Here is a 15,329-nt window from a genome sequence, read left to right as displayed (position 1 = left end):
TCACGGACACTTTATGAAAGATTTTCCTGTATTTAGATGATAGGAAAAAGTTTTCGAAAACTTGCTAGCAAAAACTGTGCGGTTTTTGTTTCATCGGATTGAATTTTAAAATTATGAAGTTTTGTTTGCATGAAATGTTGTCAGCTTCACAAATAACTCCTTTAGATATGATCAAATATGTATAACATCATAAAATGCTGAATTTTTTTCGATTATCAACAAGGTACTACTTGACATGATAGAAAAAAAAGTACTATATGACTACTATAAATGAAGAAGAATTGACCCATTTCCACTTTTCAAAAAATCAAAGGAATCAATTGTTTTCCCTTACAAAATACGTATAACCTGAAAATTTAGCAAGGATTCAATTTTGGCATTATTAGCGTGGATGTTAAGATTGCAAAAATTGCATAACACTATCAATTCATTCAACAGTAAGGAGGTAATGCTTCCTTACAAGATATTGTCAAATCGCTAAAATTACATCTCGCTGAAATTACATGTACATAACGATTTTTACGGCTAAATCGCTAAATTTCTGTCTCGATAGAAATTCCACTTATTCGGAATTTACATTTCAAAGGTAGTATCGGACAATCTTTAATTTTTGCACAACTTTAAAAACAGCAGTTGTTTACAATGTGATATAAAAAGAGGCTCTTTCATTTCATTTTAAAAATAACATTTTTTGGTTCATATTTTGAATTATTTTGAATATTTTGAGCTATCTTAAAACTTTAATTCTTGAACAATGTATCGTGAAATACATATTCTCTCAATATTTCGTAAAATTAATCATGATGATTGAAACATCTACTTGAAATGCTATGTATTTCAGAGTGCCACAAGTGTGGATAATAATAAAATTAATAGAATTCAAACTTAATTGAATTCAAATTTGATTTAAAATTATCAGTTGGAGCCATTTATTCTTAACTTTATTTAAGATATAGAATAATTGTAGACCCAAAAGTGAATTTGTTTCCTTTTTTGAGATGCTAATGTGCAACAGTTTATTTATACAGGATAATATTTTAATGTAAAAAAAATGCTTTTATATTGTTTGTACACTTCATACATTTTGTGTCTTCTCTACACCGTTTTTCAGTTATGAGAATAAAGCTCACTGTCATTTGATTGTTTATTGTTTTAATTAAGGACCCTGCATTGTTTAGTTTATGAAAGTATAAGGTCTGTCTTTCTTTTTTAAATGTAAAAGTTCTTGATGATTTCAAAAATAGTTGTAAGGTAAAAAATAATAAATTATGTTTTTTTTATATTCAAATATTAGTATATGTTTTTATATGCGTAAAAAAATCTTCCATTTCCTTCGTAAAAATGAAAAAAAAGAGGAAAGGATATAAAATAATTTAGAGTTAATATAAGTCTGAGAATGAAAAAATCATAACTCAAAAGAGATGCATGTATTTTTAACATAAAATAAAGTTTAAAAATAGAGTAATTCAGACCATTTCAAAACTTTGAAAACATCAAAAGATACAGAATATATCATAAAGCAAGAACATTAGCTTAACAAAATTCATTAGTATACAACCTGTCCTGCTATATCAAGTAATACATGTATTTATACGTGTACATTTCAAATCAGATCATATTGATATACTAAGTTTATTTTTTGAAGACAACACGTTCTTGTATGGTGTTTATGTCCTTATTGCCAACTTGTATCAGTCGGAATCCATGTTCTTCTATTGTTTTCTTCTTTCGTTCGTATCCCCATCCTATACCTAAACCCTCACCGGAGGGACCCGATAAACTCAACGGAAGGCAAGAGAAAAGGACTCAGAGGCAATTGCATCTGTGCTGTTGGATCATTAACTAGCTTGTGGGGATACGAGGATACGGGAGGGTCATATGTTGCTACATATCCATCTGGTTTAAGGACCCTCTTTGTCTCCTCAAGCATGGCGTCGACCTCGAACGAATCGTGAAGAACGTCGATAATTAAGACAAAAACAAACTTCTCTGTCCAATCCTCTGGAAGTTCTCCCCCTTTCCTACAGATAAATTGTACATTTTTCTTGTCACCCTTTGAAAGTTCTTTTTGGGCATGATCTATGGACACCTGGTCCATGTCAATACCATAAATGCTACTCTCGGGATACAATTTAGCTATCTCTAAAGTGAACTTTCCGTAACCACATCCAAGATCTAGCAGAGTAAACTGGCTTCCTGGTAAAAATAAAATTGGAGAGTCAAATAGATTTTAAAAAATGAGAGCGTTAGAAAATTGAAATCAACAAAACTCACTTAACTATTCTGCACGTATATCCTTATTCAAAAATATTTATATGTGCCAATTTGTTGCTACCACCTTGTTTGAGTTCCAGCACTGGGATCAACAGATCTTTCATCCACTTTTGAATTGCTTCCGGTGTGAAAAATTGGCCCCACCAATGTAGGAAAGGCTCATAGCACCCGTAACCTTCGGGGAAAAAATAAGTAAATAAGATAACACTTTTGCTATCTGAATATGTGCATTATTTTTAATTAAATTTCTCTATTATTTGGAAACGACTTGAATCCATACAGCTTAGGAATATAAATTTACATGTAAAACTTCTGAGGCCCTACAATCTAAAAAAAAATATAACTTCAATAAATTCATGTACACTTAAAGCTTAGTCAAAAGGTTTTCACTTATAATCAATTTTACGGATTTCAAAATACTTGTCAAAATAAGCTATATTTTTAAATAACAAATTTCTCTTAACCGAATCTTATTCATCTTTTTAACCTTTTACTTTGTAAGGAACATCAAAACCTAGTTAGCGCTATTAATATTTGCAAAACAAAAAAAAAAATCTGGTAAACAAAAATGAGACCTCGTGGTCCATCTTCTGACATGACGTTTTCTAGTCGAGGAAACATCTCACAGAGTATAGGGAGGACAGAGCTAATGCTACAGCATTTGCTCACCACTGACTCTTCATATGGAAGTGAGTATTTGCCGTCCTCGTGAATTCTGACTATTCCTGCCGAAATCAGACAACCCAACCATTCTTGTACATACCTGAAATGTTATGTACATGAGAAGTTAATTTAAAAAAAAATCCCAATCATGAAGGTAAAGTACTAGAAAAGAATTAAGAAAGAATATTTACAAGTATGAAAACTTGGCATTAAAAAATCCAAATAAATTCAAATTGTAAACACGATATAAAACGTGGTCTAATTGAAATTCTAGAGGTGGGATCAGGCGCCTTTGACAAGTAACCATCCCCTGTCAACCGGTCACAGTCGCCATGAAATGTACATGTAAGTATTAATCATGTGGACAAAATATCCCGTAGTCAAATTATGCATAAAATCATAGTCCTAACAATAAATTATCGGTATGTTTAAAATAAAATATGTAGATAACGAACCGTTATCAAGCTAAATAAGCCACTGAAACAATACAAATCGGGAGCACATCAAATCTAAAAGCACACATCTAAAAGCATCAGTGGTTGGATCAGGTGCCTTGGAGGAGTAAGCATCTTCTGTCGATCGGTCTCACCCGCCGTGTATTTCTTGTCATGATCGGGAAAACGGGAAATCCGTAGACAACTCATTGTTTCAATGGCCCTATAATTAGTATGAAAAACGTCAGTAGAGCTTTCGATTAAAAGGCAGATAGTATTTGGTGATTATATCAATGTTTCAACCATTGAATTTGCGAAATAATGACTTTAAAGGAGACTGTTGATTTTCTTATGATGTTTTAGAGGTCTGTGTTTGTATGGTCTGCTCCCGATTTGTAAGCTCAAATCAGAACTTTTGAGCTTGAATACTATTCGCTATCTACATATTTCATTTCATCAACTTCTTTGTCAATAGATTTCCTTGCTTTAGAAATGTTCGTACTTAGAACATGTTCTTACGTATCGAATCAATTGAGAGACATAAATCAAATATGCAAGTGATGAAGGTATATTGCTACATAAGTAAGGGAAGTTGACGATAGAAAAGTTAAAGTCATCATGTTTATCATAAAGTTTTGTCTTTAGGTTTCCATTAATTTCTTTTTAAAAACAATATACAGATGTATCAGATTATGTGGTATCTTTTATTTCAAGTTCACTGGGATGAAAATCATTAGCCAAATCTAATCTACTACTTTAAATACATATATTGAAGATATGCAATATTTTTGGCATCCGTTTTTAGTAAAAAAGACCTTTTGTACATGATAAATGTTCTCCACAGCTTGTTCGAGGGCTGCTCGGAAACTTTTTCACTTAACGTCATATCGTATCCAAATTTGGTAGCAATGTTTCAACAATAATTTGAAATGAAATGAATTAAGAATTAAGAATTAAGAATTTGCAAAATTTCGTGGTTTATTTCAAACTTATTTAGATCTAAATTGACGAAAATCGGATCGCGGAGCAGGTCGAGATTTCGTTGTTTACAATTAATATACAACAAAATGTCTGTAGCCATATCCTCTGTAAAATTGCGCAAAAAACTCCAAAGGCTGGAGGAAGCACGAATTATGTCCAAAAAGCGAGTCATGCAAGCGAGTGTACATTGAACTGACGGTATTTGAATGATAGAGACTCTGTATCAGAGAACAATCTGTGAGATAACGGATTATCTATTTTAAAAAAATGATCAAAAACTATCCAAAACGTTAGTAAGGTCATGGTAAAAGTTACAGAATCGCTAAAGTTTCATATTACGAAATATATATACCATTTTTTAAATTAATCGCTTAATTTCTCGCTAATATTTTCATTAATATGGTATTTCGTGCTTCCTCCAGCATTTTGAGAGTTTTTTCTGGAGTTTTCCAGATTACAACATACACTTGTATCGTTAACTGGTGATCCTTAACGTTCTACAACGTCATCGTTTTTGCCTTTTTCAATGAGTACTGCTTATCTTTTGAAATTGATTTCTTTTCAAAGAAGCAAAATATTAAGTCATGATTTAGAATATTATACCATGAAATATGTGGAGATAACGAACAGTATTCGAGCTCAAATGTCCATTAAACATTACAAAATAAGAGCAGAGCAAACACGGACCTCTAAAACTTTAGAGGTGGGATCAGGTGCCATGGAGAAGTGAGCATCCCCTGCCGACCGGTCACACCCGCCGTGTGCTCCTTGTCATCATCCGGAAATAACGGAAAAATCCGTCGACAATTCAGTGTGTAAATAATGGCCTAACAAATAGTATGAAAAAGTCAGTCAACATTCATGTTTAAAGTCAATTTTTCGCAAATTCTATGGTCGATATAATGTCCTTTTCAGGAAGTGCAACCTCTCATTAAGTCGAATGCTGACTGACGTTTTTCATTCACATTGTTGGGTCATTAATTTTACACTGCATTGTCTACGGATATTTTCGTTTATCCGATTATTTCATGGAGAACACGGTGGGTTTGACAGGTTGAGAGGGGATGCTTACTCCTCTATGACACATGATCCCACATCTGATGTTCGTGTTTCCTCTGCTCTAATTTGTATTGTTTAAATGGATTTTTAAGTACATGTAGGATTACTGTTTTTTATCTTTATATTTCATCTACTATTTGCTTTTTTTAATTATGCATAGCTGTAGTACATGTACAATATATCAAAAAAAGCTGCTACAAAACAAAGGAAATGAAAATTACATATCAATTTGTAATTGAAATTTCATTTACTTAATAGTCAAATCAATAGCTGACTTTCACGAGGCAATGTACATGTATTGTGCATTGGTTTGAGCTTTTTTACCTGTCTTCTGACTCAACTCCTCCGCAGAACAGGAGCAATGTTCTTTGATTAACGCATCAATTATTCCGACTTTGTGTCCAAATGACAAAACCAGAGTGCTAAGTCCATCCCTTACGATCTGCTGTAAATCTCGGAGGCCTGATGCTGACGCCATATTAAACTTGACTGTGGATATTATCTTATCAGTTTAGAACGGTGTGACGTTTAAGCGGTATTGATAGCCCGTTTTTTTAGATCATGTGATGAAATATTACATACCTGATTTTTTGTAGACTGATTGAGTTCTACATGATAAAAAACGTACTAAAAAATGAAGTTATCAAGTTGATTTTATCATAAATAAATTTGTGTAATAGGAGTACACCTTAGAACACCATTTTCATTAGTGGTTCTAGAATATTTCTGAACACTCTCCTATATTTTCATGTCTATTATTTCCCAGGTTCTTATTTTGATTTGAGATTCTGCTTGGACTTATTTCCGAGCTTATTTGTACCTTATTTCAACACCTCATGTCAATTGTAATGAAAACACCAGCTTCAATAAACAACAAAATTTATTAACCTTTGTATAGAAAAACAAAAAATAGTACAAAAAATAACAACTGTAAATTCCTGCCCAGTAAAAAAAATCCTAACACCTGTATAAAAATCACCCCCAACCTAGCGTACGGAAATGCTAGCCCAACCTAGCCGGGGGAAAAGGCCTGGGGTAATTTAGAAAAAACCCTTATTGATGTTTGTTATGGTGCCCAGTGAAAGTAAGCTGGGGAAGAGATGTGTCCTTAGTTGAGTAATTTGTTATGAAAGATCGCCAAGTTAAAGTTAGAAATATAGTTGAATATTTTAAGAACATTATAATGATTAAATCACTAAAGTACCGTTTACTTTAAACTTTAAACATATCAGATATGATAAAAAGAAGGCGCCCATACTTTATCCACAATGGAAAAAAGACGCACCCAAGACAGAGAAGTCGGGTTGTGATGGTCACCAAGCTCATTCTGGGAAAAGATATCCTTATCAACCCATCCTATTGCCGAGATTTGGCCATTTATGACAAATGGACAATTCTTGTTTTTAAAAGTTTTAAAAAATAAGTTTCATGGTAAGAAATGTAAGACTCGGAAACATCTTTTAGCTCCAGTGAACAGAACGCTTCGGGGCATGTCACGTGACCGCCAGGATCACGTGATTCGCGCATGGACAGAATGGTTGTTGAAGTGCATTAAAATCGGAGAGGACTACTTTAGAAAATATTAAACACCGAAATCTAATTTTATTTCTTTTATGAAAGTTATTCAATTAGTTTGCGAACTTTGATCACCCCTGGTATTCTAGTTTTGTTTCCAAAAGCCAACACAAGTGTGTTTAATCCATCTCTTACTACTTCCTCTAAATCTCGGGTAGATGACGCTTTCGCCATTTAAGTGAAAAATAAATGTGGAAGATATCATTTGTTAGGCGTGCACCTAGAGTGCACTTGGTGATGTACGGAATCCAATTCATGTTATGGTTTCTTTGCAAATTACTTACTATTTTCAAGGTTAGGAAACTTGTGTTCTAAAGATTTTAGGTAATAGGAGTATGATAATATTTAAGAGTTGTTGCTGTTTATTTTTAGCAATTGCTTGTTTCAAAGATTTATGAGTGTAAAATTAATCTTAACTTTCGTTTTAAATTACAAGTAACTACATGTGTAAAAGGAATTTTAGATTTGTCTCAATAGTGGAGTTATACTAAGTTAGAATTACAAATACAAGCACATGCATTACATCAAATTATGATAATAAGTTGATGAAGGATTCCTAATTATCGTATTGTTTGTTCTTAAAGTACAATCATTACATGTAATTGCAAAAAATCAATTGATGTCCAAAGGATAGGAAAGTTTGTGCCCTTCGTTTTCGGAGGTAAAAAGTGTCTCAAATTTGACGAAATTTCGTCCAAATTAAGAATTTTTAGTAAAATATTCTTATTTGTCACCTTGTGGTCTATCTGTACGATATGAATAAAAATTATTGCTGGTAATATATCTTATAGATTAAGTATCATATCAAGTTCTTATATACATGTATATTAACATATAAGGGGTCAAATTCGGCCGTTAACATACATTGTCTTTTGAAGTGTTTACATTTGTGGTGATACTAAAACCCATCATACATAGTGCCAGTCTTTGACCTAGAAACTTCACTACGCATCATTTTTTCAACACTGTTCAAATTAAGGTTAACGTGTTTATTTTTAAGAAAAATATTTTACGCACATTTAAAAATACGCACAAGGAATATGTTATCATAGTTTTGAGCTGAGATACAATATTAGCAAAATGGAATAAATCTTTTAAGGTTCATGTTTACAGTGTATAAAAAAGATATGAACTTCATTTACATAATTTTACTGTCATTAAAGTAAAATACAACATTACTCATAAAACGTTATTGGTTACAATAAAAGGTACATAATTTGACTTTTAAAAATACTTTCTTATATTTTACTATAAAATTTTGCTTAATTATGTTAACTTTCATGCTTCATCGATTTACTCTGAGAGTTTTTCGGAGAATTATAGCCCTAATATCCTAATGTGGCAGAGTGATATTTATTTAAAATAATTTTTCGATTTTTTTCTCCAGAACTAGCTGAGCCATTATTTACTATATGCCTTACTTGCTAGTAGCCAATTCGTGTTTTGGTTTTCATTCATGAATTTCTACTCATAAAATTTCATTGGCCAGTAAAGTTGTACCCCCAGTAAATCTTGTTTAACCGGTTTTCCTTCTATAAATACTGAGGCACTGACTCATTCCTGTCGGTGCGGGAAATTTAACTCTACTCTTACAAATTACCAGCTGCCAGTTGTCACCACTTGAAAGGTAAATTTTCTTTTATTAATTTTGTTGTAATTTATTTATTAAGTCCAAGTTATAAGCTTAAGTATTTTTCATTTTTTTTTTTTTTTGAAAGAAACTTTTTTTTAACTATGAAAATACCACTTTTGGACTAAGTCAACTTAAATTTTCTTATTTTTGAAGTGAATAGGAAATAAAAGTATTTTGTTTCAGTGTATTAATTTCAATGTCTATGTGTATTATGATATTGTATTATTTGTTTGTATTTGTACATATTTCAGGTCTGCCATTGCTTTTTCATTTTCCAAATAAATTTATAAAACCTGCGTTTTCCTTCTCTGCTTGGTTATACTTATAAAACTATATCAATTTAGATATCCCGAAAAATGATTTAATATGTTTTTATTTTACAGTAAAATACAGTAGAATACTTTGATACATCATTGCAGATTTTTTTAGTCATTAAAATGTATGATACTTTATTTTTACTTTGTTCTACTCTAAAAAAAAATATAGTTTATATTTTCAAAAATGGAAAAATTAAGACTTTTTTTCAACACCTGTGCAGTTTTGCTCTCTCAAAAATGCACATGTATTTTCAAATTATTCTAAAAGCCCAGGTACTAACAATTTACTTTTCATTTTCTTCTCTCTCGGTAATCGATTTTTAAGGTAGTACGATCCATTCTTAAAATCAGAGGTTAAATAATTGAAAATGCTTACAAATAAGTCTCTGAGTTCCCAAAGCAATGTGTATTTACTTCAATGGTATATCTCAAAGTTCATTTTTTAATAGTTTAATCATATTATGTAAGAAAAACTAAAAAAAAAATCCGAAATGTATTTTCAAGAAAAGAGAATAAAACCAACAACTTTGCATTTATTTGAAAATTGTTCATCAAGTACATTTTTGGACGAAATGGCGTATGCCTATTTACGAGTCGTGTTCAGGTTTAATATAATTTACAGGACACTTGTTACATTGCACTAAAAACAATACTTCTCTCAGGAAACCTATCATAAACCCCAAAACTCAAATGATATTGATTGATTGGTTGTTGTATAACGTCCCATTCGAGAATTTTTCACTCATATTGAGACGTCACCATATGCCGGTGAAGGACTTCAAATTTAGACCTATATTTGGCACTCAGGTCCATCGAGCAGTGATGGTTCTTTTTTGTGCCACCTGTGACTTTCACTTGTAATGCTTGGCGCTTGGCGAGGGAGCATTCACTACCTATATGTTTACGACTTAGGTCTGACGCTGCGCAGCGAACGAGAATCGAACCCGGGCCTCCCGATCACGAAGCGAACGCACTACCACTGGGCTACCGTGACCGGTCCTCACGTGATACAGATAAGAAAGGGGAACTGAAAATGGATTTATATTCATTGATATCAAGACACAAGCAAAAAATAGTATTCTAACAATATGATTTGTAGGAGAGAAAAAGGGTTGGTAATCTATGAAATACAATGTGCTATAAGTAACAGAAAATTATCTATATTGTAAAGAGATTAATCTAGGAATGAATCTAATTCTTGGCCAAATCATTCGAGTATAACCTGATTTGGGTCAGTTTACGCTTTATAACCCGCGAAGCGGATTATAAAACAGCGTAAACTGACCCAAACCTGGTTATACTCGAATAATTTGGCCAAGAATTAGAGTCATTCCTCATAATTTAATTTTATCAAAGAACTATGGGTGTAAAATTTCGTTGCTTTTTATTAGTTCAAATTTGCCGCTCAATAATACAACCGTAGTAACGGAAGTAACGGAAGTGATGGGAACGGAGGGGAGGTAAAAACTGATACATAGGCCTAGCAGCCTTGTTGTTTGTTTATATGTGGTAAGATCGAATTTTTGTTTGAAGTTAAAGGTATATTTATTAAATCTGGAATTTTCCATGAATCCCGAGGACTGCAAATGAGAGGATTGTATGGATACAGATGATTCAGCTGGTTGTCGGGGGGGGGGGGGGGGGCGTGTCCCCATACCAAACCAGGTTATACAGAAATAATTTGTGTTCCTTTTTGGATATTAACCAATCAGAGGCTAGAATACAAACAAAATTAAATTATTAAGGAATAGCCCTACGTTAAACAAAAATATGTTTAATGAACCGCCTAACACTTACTCATAAAATTCGAAGATAATCCTGTAAGAGTTGATAAATTTAGAATATATGAAACGGTATTTCAGAAGACTTTTTCCCCACATTTTTAAAAGTCCCAACCAAATGTATGCATGAAAAGTATAATAACCCTTTAATTTTTTTAAAGAAAACCTCGAGTTTTAGCAGGCAAATAGCCTATTCTTATGATATGAAATATGGTGTAAAGATTGTGAATTTGCACTTAAGCTTACACCAAATAATTTACGTAACTGTGAACTTCCAGCACATCAAAATTTGTAAACCTTTTTTTGGTGCTGTTAAGTATTAGAGTAAACACATCAAATAAACTAAATCTTACCGTAGACTTACTTAACATTTTTAGCATCATATCACTCCAAACAGAGTGCAAATATTAAATCTGGATGTTGTTTTAAAGCTGCGCAATAAAAAACATTTTTAAAATGATACATAAATTCTTAACAGTGTCTTAAAATAAGTGTACAGTTTATATGTAAACAATATATAAATACCCATCTTTGAAAATACAAATTCAAATTGATCTCCTGTGATAAAAGAGATGATTGTTCGGCTTTTAAAGGTGGTTGGTGGCCTAAGATAAATATGAGTTCTTTTAAGATTATCAGCATGTTCACATGGGAAAGGGTAGTCTTTCAACAACTCTCCTCCTCCTTCAGTTTTGCCCTCTGCAAGTCAGCAAAGTTTTGCAGTACCATTGTATTCTTCTTAATACTGGAGTCCAACATCATCAACAGACGCCCATTTTGTCTTGTGGCTTCTAGTAATTCTTTAAGTGTATTCACCATTTCCCTCCTTAAATAAACCTCATCTTCTGTTTGGTTTCCTTGATTAGGAGTTTCAACTTCCTTCTCTCCTAGGATTTCATCAAAGTCTTGCTCTGAAGTTACATTTGGTTGTTGTCCTGTAGTTGAAGTAAGTGTGTCATCTCCCTTTTCTCTTAGAATATCATCAAAATCTTGCTCTGAAGTTACATTTGGTTGTTGTCCTGTAGTTAAAGGAATCTCCTGAGGAAACACTCCTGGCAGGTAAGACACACTTTCATTCTCGTTCGTTCTGTCTAAAATCTGATTGGTTTCTCCACTTTCTTGGGTGAGGTTTTCTTGCATTTTATCTTGTTCGACCTAAGATTTAAAAACCCAAAACAGTATAAATTTTCCCTGTTAATGTAATATGCAAAAATACATTGGCCTGAAATTTTAATGATTGTTTTTAAAATGTTAAGGGTTACAGATCGAAATACAAAATTTTATCATTTTACTCGAACTATTATCAACATTTTAAGTCTATAATGACATGTTTAACACTCAAGATCAGTGAAAATTTCTAACAAAAAATTGTTTATATACTAATATGTCTCCATTGTACGAATACAACTCGTGATCATGACCACAGAATAGGGCATTATAGTAAAGGACGTGTTTTATACAAGGTAACAGCTTAAATCTGACCGTGAACTTATATTCTAAACCAGTTAAATGTGACTATAAACTTACATAAGACATATGTGATTGTAAAGGTACTTTAAATTTGTAAAATCTGACCATGAAATATGGAGATAACGAACAGTATTCAAGCTCAAAGTCCATTTAAAAAATATAATTTGGGGATAGAGCAAACACGGACCTCCGAAAAAATCAGAGGCTGGATCAGGTGTCATGGAGGAGTAAGCATCCCCTGCCGACCGGTCACACCCGCCGTGTACGTGCTCCTTATCAAAATCCGTAGAAATTTCAGTGTGTAAATAATGGTCTAATGTTTGCATTGTAACGGCATACATGTTTTCCTCCTCCTATGGAGAGAGTGTATGAGAGAATCAAAATCTAATGAACCAAAAGACGCACAAAATCAGTGATATTTGGATCTGAAAACCGAGAATAGTAAAAGAAAATATTAGCCAAATTTTGACCCCAAAATGAATTTCTTCTACAACAGATAGAGATAATCAAATTCCAATCAAATCTGAAAATGTTTTATTTGAATTTTATTTTTTGAGGATATATTGACTGCAGCATTGTAATGGTGAGATGCAAACTGTGTTCTGAGTGTTGGATTAGACCTGAGCCAAACTTCGACCTGAAAATGCATTTCAATTCAAATCTGGAAATGTTTTAATTTTAATTATTTTCTATGGAAATATTAACTGCAGCAGTGTAGTGTCTATGGAGCAAACTGTTTTCTGGGTGGTGGATTTAATATAAGCTGTACTTCAATCTTAAAATGGATTCTTCTCCAGGGACTGGTGTTTCCGAAATTTAAATCAATGAGAAATTGTGTCATTTATATTCAAGTTTTGTGAAAATTGAGTTTTGAGTATTGAAATAATGTGCATTATTTATGGATTTAAAAGCGTAAAATGAGGTGGGTTCTGTGCAGATATTTTGCTCTGGATTAACTAAGATCTCCGTGTTCTTGTTGCTATTAACATGTAAATTAAATCGTATTTAATGCATTTTTTTTCCTCTTGGGCACATTTCAAACTTTACCTGTAACTCTCCATTCTGTTTGTTTTCACTGTCCATTCTTTTTGAAAAAACCGTCCATTCTTAAAAAGAAAGGACAGTTTTCCAAAAAGAATGGACACTTGCAGGTAACTTAATGGATTGTTTTGGGAGTTAGCTCAACATTAAGCTATAGAAGGGACAACACAAACAAAAGGTTTACGTCACAGCCATGTTTTAACAATTGGTATTTAAAAACGTCAATCAGCATTTGACCTATTGAAAGATTGTAGTTGCGGATAAGGTCATTGTATTGAGAATAGAACCTGCGAAATGATGACTTCAAACGAGACTTTTGATATCCGTGGAATACTATTTAACATGAAATACAATCAGACAAGTGAAACTTTACCATTGAATACTATCCGACAAGTTAAATTTTATTATGGACTACGCACCATTACACTAGTTAAATCTGACCATGGACTACCAATAGAATAGTTAGATATAATTGTAAACTTACATCAAGTAAGTCTTGTTGCTGCATACAGATCTGCATCGTCATTTTACTAGAATAAAAAGGAAACAAAAGGCTAAGAAAGTTTGCTAATGAAATTTGAAGATGATAAATGAAATATTTAAATATAATAATAACTAAATCTTATTTGGAATCCAGAAAAAAATTCAACACCTTTTTTCAGGCGAGCACATTGAATGATCAAAAATGAATACATACATGTGTGTTCATTTAATTCCAACACAAGTGTACGATGTTTAATATTCAAGAGCGTTCGTTCCTCTTTATGTGCAACATTTTCAATTAATTAATTAATACTGATGTTCCTCTTCTGGATTTGATACTGAAATCTGGATTATAATCATTGATTCAGTCTGGATCACTAACCTGATGTTTTCTAATTGTGACTTAGACCAATACTTGGAGGAAAGGTTCACTCGCGGGTTTAAGGAATTCAGACTTTCTTCAAATTCTGACTTTCTCTGTCCCATCTCCTACAAAGAGTCTTTATGTTATCAAAAGCAAACTTTAACTAACAAGCATTCTGAGAGTACTGCACAAGTAATACTTGTCCCCTACCAGCAAGTGTAATCTGGTTTCCCTCAAAAATTAAAAAGGCCACAATTCCGTAAAAAATTAATGAAGCAGAAAGAAATGCAAACCTGCTCTGTCACTCGTCATGCTGCACTCACATACCGGAAGGCAGCTCAATAACTATAAGCGTTAAGAAAAAATATGTGGAAAACCAAGTGGGACAGACTGACAGACAGACAGACAGACAAGGAGGAAACTTAAGATTCCATTCCGGTTTCACCGGTAGAGGACTGAACTAATAAGACAGTCATATTTCATAAATATACAGTCCAATCATGTATGTGGGAATTTTGTGTAAATTTTTTCAATTTAGTCAAAGCGCTGTTTAACGGTGTCATCAATTATGAAAGTTGTCTTCTAAATCTGTTTGTCTAATTCTCGTTTCTCTGTCACTTAATACTTTATACATGGAACACCCTTACGTTTCTGAGTTGGTCCAGACTGTATTTTTGTACAAGGTCTTTTCTGAAAATTGGAATGAATCCATGATATCAATATTGTGTTTTCGAAATTGCAATATCTTTGTTTAGTATGATTCAGTTTCATTCTACAATACTTGATTTTGTTTCTTGCCTGCTTGAAATATGACAAGAATAAACAGTATGCCTGTTCAGATGTTAAAACGTTGTATTTTTGTGCGGAAGGTTTTGTGATCAACTCTCGCCGGTTTTGACCTTAAAGAATTCAGTATAGGTAGGGACTGTTTTTTCACTATATTTTTGACAAAAGCAATTTTAAAAGTGAAATGTCTTTCAAAAGAAATTTCCTAGCAGATGAAAATGAAGCCCCCCCCCCCCCCCTTGATAACATCGTTTACTATAATTTGGCACTGTGCTATAACCGATAAATGTCCTATTACTGGTGAAAGATTCTGCATGGACGTAACGCACAGCATTCAATCCATCAATCACTCACTAAGTCTATTGGTTCGACTGAGAGGTCATTCCCGGAGACGTAGTAGAGGGCTGCATTTTCAACTTGGTCCACTTTATCCTCAACCTCCTCCAAAGGCAAGGTTTCCACGCTGGA

At 32.9% G+C, this 15,329-nt stretch overlaps 1 protein-coding gene, 1 long non-coding RNA gene and 1 pseudogene across 2 annotated transcripts in view; all 3 read right to left on the bottom strand.

The window, feature by feature from the left end:
• Window positions 1–15,329, bottom strand: part of LOC133178252 (mitogen-activated protein kinase-binding protein 1-like) — an 89,441-nt gene that overhangs the window by 52,075 nt on the left and 22,037 nt on the right. The window lies entirely within an intron of this gene.
• On the bottom strand, window positions 1,603–5,889 carry LOC133203212 (uncharacterized; annotated as a pseudogene).
• Window positions 11,799–15,256, bottom strand: LOC133202579 (uncharacterized). The gene is made up of 4 exons (XR_009723258.1): window positions 15,216–15,256; window positions 14,094–14,200; window positions 13,713–13,758; window positions 11,799–11,872 (listed from the first exon to the last, which is right to left on the bottom strand). It is a non-coding gene; the product is annotated as an uncharacterized LOC133202579 (long non-coding RNA).

The sequence above is a fragment of the Saccostrea echinata genome, unplaced genomic scaffold, assembly GCF_033153115.1.
Source record: "Saccostrea echinata isolate AGI-Se365-2 ecotype Australia unplaced genomic scaffold, CSIRO_AGI_Sech_v1 ptg000002l, whole genome shotgun sequence".
NCBI classification, from domain to species: Eukaryota; Metazoa; Mollusca; class Bivalvia; order Ostreida; family Ostreidae; genus Saccostrea; species Saccostrea echinata.
Note: the sequence above shows the minus strand (reverse complement) of the source record. Positions and strands in the feature narration are given on the sequence as shown.